The sequence below is a fragment of the Chrysochloris asiatica genome, unplaced genomic scaffold (genome assembly GCF_000296735.1).
Source record: "Chrysochloris asiatica unplaced genomic scaffold, ChrAsi1.0 scaffold00003, whole genome shotgun sequence".
Classification (NCBI taxonomy): domain Eukaryota; kingdom Metazoa; phylum Chordata; class Mammalia; order Afrosoricida; family Chrysochloridae; genus Chrysochloris; species Chrysochloris asiatica.
The window spans coordinates 4,181,338-4,185,607 of record NW_006408521.1 but is presented as its reverse complement, the minus strand read 5'-3'; positions in this window follow the sequence as shown (position 1 = coordinate 4,185,607).

The following is a 4,270-nucleotide window of genomic DNA, read 5'->3' as shown; positions in this document are numbered from 1 at the left end:
GGAACCATTCTTTCTAGGACATAGAAACTAATTTCTTAGTTTTAAATACTGACCTTTCTTTTTTTTTTTTCCCTAGTCCAAAAATAAAGGACAAATTATTGTGCTGGTACTCCTGAAATCCATGCACATTTTTATAACTTTATAGATTAAACCTTATTTTGATTTTGTTGTTCTCTTTCTGTCTGAATTTAGACTTGCTATCTAGCATGAAGCAAGTGCTAGAAAGATGAGATCAGTTTCTAAATAGCTAAAGTAATAATCTTGTATGTAAATACTTTTTTAAAAAAATCTTGCACATTTTACATATAGCATTTCTCCAGAATAATCATCCAGGAACATTGAAGGCTAATATCATAGTGCCCAGTTATTGCATTAGAAATGCCAGTGAAGAGCAGTAAATTCAATACACAACTTTTGAGTTTCAAAATTTTGTTTGATAAAGCAAGGACAATTTTATGGAAGACAAGGCAAGTGGCAATTTTTGGCGACGGATTATTTGTGGGTGATCTTGATCACCCCCTGCCATCCTGGCCACTACATAAAAACATATATTTACATAAAAACCATGTGCTTTCTACAACAAAGAAATAGTTCCAAGATAGGATCTACCATAATGCATATAATCACTAGTTATTGTCTGCCCACCTAACCATCTTTGGCTCTCCCTTAGAGAGCTATTCTATAATTGTTACTGAAAACATTCCATTATCTAGTCATGACTTTTAAGAATGTGACTTTTGGTATGTAAAAGTATAAATCAGAAATACTTTAGACAAACTTTTCGTTGCCAACTATTTGCTCACACTAGATAAAGGAAGGCAAGGGAGAAAAGTCAGAGAGGAGAAAATGTCTCTTGATTTCTAAGAAAACTAAACAAATATTTTATGGGTCAATTTTAAAGGTGAATAGGATTTGGAGAAGACTGAGAAGGGTATGGAGATGTGAGAGCAGAGAAGATATGTGCTTTACTTCTCAGTTGAAAAATAGGTTGTTGCTCCTGTTGTTAAGTGCCATAGAGTGGTTTCTGACTCACAGCAAATATATATAGGGTTTCTGGGAAGCAACTGGTGAGTTTGAATTTCGGATCACGCAGTTCAAACTAACATTGTGGTCTCTCATTTATCCTATAGTACCTTTAGTGGTCCTTTAAAGCAGTAGAGCGAGCTTGGTAGGGAGGATATTATTTATAGTTGTTATGTGCCAATCATTATTTGGAGTTCTGGTGTGGCACTGTAGGATAAACACTGGATTATTAACTTAAAGGTTGGCTGTTCAAACCCATTAGTCGTACCTCAGAAACTCTATACAAGGTCACTATAAATTGGAACCTGACTCACAGTAGCAACAACACCATTATCTTACTGAAAAGTGAACTTCATACATAGCTACAGTTTCAAGTTCAAAGAATACTGATGTGGCAATAATCTTGGGGATTCCTCCAGTCTCTATCAGTCTAGAAGGTCTGGCTGTTTAAGAGTTTGCATTCCTTTGTTCTACATTTATCTCTCACATAATCCAGAACCTTCAACTCTGTTCCTGGTCAGAATGATTGGAAAGTATGCGTGCGTTAGCTGCATCTATACCTGTACCGATTTTAAAATGCTGTCCTGGTGTGGTGCTGTGGGTTAACGCGCTGGACTGCAAAGTCAGTTTGAACCACAAGGTTGGTGGTTCAAGCTCACCAGCTGCTCCTTGGAAACCCTATACAGGGTCACTATGGGTCAGAATTGACTCAACGGCACTTAACAACAACATTCTCAACATCTATTCAAAATACTTTTAAAAGTTTCTTGTAATTTTTCATTTGATACTTGGGTTCTTTAGAAATGTTTTGGTTTGCTGGCTTTTAATTCCATATGTTTGGAGATTTTTCAGATATTTTCATATTCATTTATAATTTATTTATGTTGCAGTCAGAATGTATGGTATGCATAATTACAAGGGACCGCAAGATCGGTTTGAACTACAAGATCAGAGGTTCAAACTAACCAGCCACTCTTCAGAAGCACTAAACAGGGTTGCTGTGAGTTGGAACCAACTCAACAGCACTTAACAGTAACAATGTTATGATTCATTATCTTAGTACATATTCCTTTCACATAGAATGAATATTAAACTTGCTTTTGTTTGAAGTAGTGCTCTATGAAAATCAATTGTCAGATTAGTCAGTGGTTTTGGTAGTGGTTCTGTCTCATAGTGGCTGTAAATTTTTTTGGTACCAGAAAGCCTCATTTTTCTCCCATTGAGAAGCTGGTGGATTTGAACTGCTGGTCTTGCAGTTAGCAATCCAAAGTATAACCCACTACGCCAACAGAGCTCCTTAATTAGTCAATAGTATTGTTCAAGACTTCTATAAACTTAGTTATTTGCTGCTTACTTGTCAGCTATAGAGAAACAATTGATTTTAAAAAATTAACTGTATTTGTGGGTATGTCAGTTTATTTTCACTACCCTCTACTTTAAAATAATATCTGAAAACATGTACTATTTTTATGTCTTCTTGGTAAATTGATTTGTTATTACAATGAAATGCCTCTTTTATCACTAAAAGCATTCCTTGTCCTGAAGTCTACTTTATCTTTTAATATAGCCACTTCATTTTTATTATGCTTAGCATTTGCCTACTCTTGCCTTATTCTCGTTTTAACTCCTAATCGTTTGTGTTTTGGTATTTAATTAGAGATTTTTTTCGATGAAACATACCCATGTCTTGAAATTTTACCCTGTCTAAATATGTTTGCTTTTAGTTAAAGGCCATTAATCATTTGTTATGAATAAACTTAATGATCTGTTGGATTACGGCTGTCAGTCACTTTAATGTTTTCTTTCTACTTGTCCTAACTTTGACTCTTCCCCGCCCTCCATTTTCTGCCTTAATTTGCCGTAATTCTATGTTATGTCCACTATTGTTACTAGCTATAACTTAATTTTTATCAAGTGTTATACTTTTATATTTTATAAAAATTATAATGCCCTTTCTAAAACAAATTTTAACAATGAAAAGGGTTAACAAAATGAAGCTTGAAAGAGTTGGTGAAGATATGACTCTGAAACTTAAGAAACTATGGCCCCACTTTTAGAAACCCAGAAGTCAAGTTCTACCCTTTGAAAGCCTAGATGTCATGCTCCTACTTTTGAGATTGAGGCAGCTCTGCTTCCATGCTCCCTGTCTCTTCAACTACTGTTTCCTTATTCCTTGGTCTCTAGAAATGACAACCTGACCTTTGCTTTGCTCCAGCAAGTGTCACAAAGCTTTTCAGCTGTATAGGTAGGTGTCCATAGGCACTCCATTTCACCAGTAAGACTTGGCCTAAAGGTAAGCCTCTCTCATTCCATTAGTCAGAGAACCTAACTCTCCTGACAAGGACCCAAAGGCACCCCACTCCCCCAGGAATCCTTGCTCTCTGGGTCGGCCCCCATGTTATATTGTGTCACTCTCCTGGTTCTGCTGATGTAGTTTCTCTGTCGCTTCTTATCATTATCCGTGCATCTCTCATGCTACAGCTCTCCTCACAACCTTCTGAGTCATCATCAGAATTGTTTTGGCATCCGTAATCCTACCTAAACTAACTAGGCTTTTATGATCAGGCAGTTTAGTATTCGTCTAGGCTCTCATCATTAGCCAATTCTAAAATTGCTTCCACATTTAAGGTACCTGTTAGAGTGCACTCCACTCTCCTTGTACCAAATTCTATCTTCATTATCTATTGCTACTTAATAAAAATATTATAGATGGATGGCTTTAGAAAACAGAAATTTATTCGCTCACAGTTTGGGAGATGGGAAGTCTGAATTCAGAGTACCAGCTCTGGAGGAAGGTCTTTGTCTCCTTTCAGTGTCTGTAGGCCCAGCATTCCCTTAGCGATCTCCCTGTGTTTTAGCATCAATCTTTCCCTGGATTAGGTTTCTCACCGTGCAAGGAGATCAGTTTCAAAGGATGCATTTCCCTCCCAGTTTTTCTTTCTTGGTTGCTGTTGTTAAGTGCCGTCAAGCCAGTTCTGATTCATTGTGATCCTGTGTATACAGGTTCCAAGGAGAAGCTGGTAGGTTTGAATCACCAACTTTTGGTTGTTATTGTTGTTAGGTGCCATCGAGTCAGTACTGACTCATAGCGACCTTATGCACAGCAGAATGAAACACTGCCCGATCCTGGGCCAGTCTCACTATCCTTGCCACACTTGAGTCCATTGATGCTGCCACTTGGCCAATCCATCTCGTTGGGGGTCTTTCTCTTTTTCTCTGACCCTCCACCTTACCAAACATGATATCC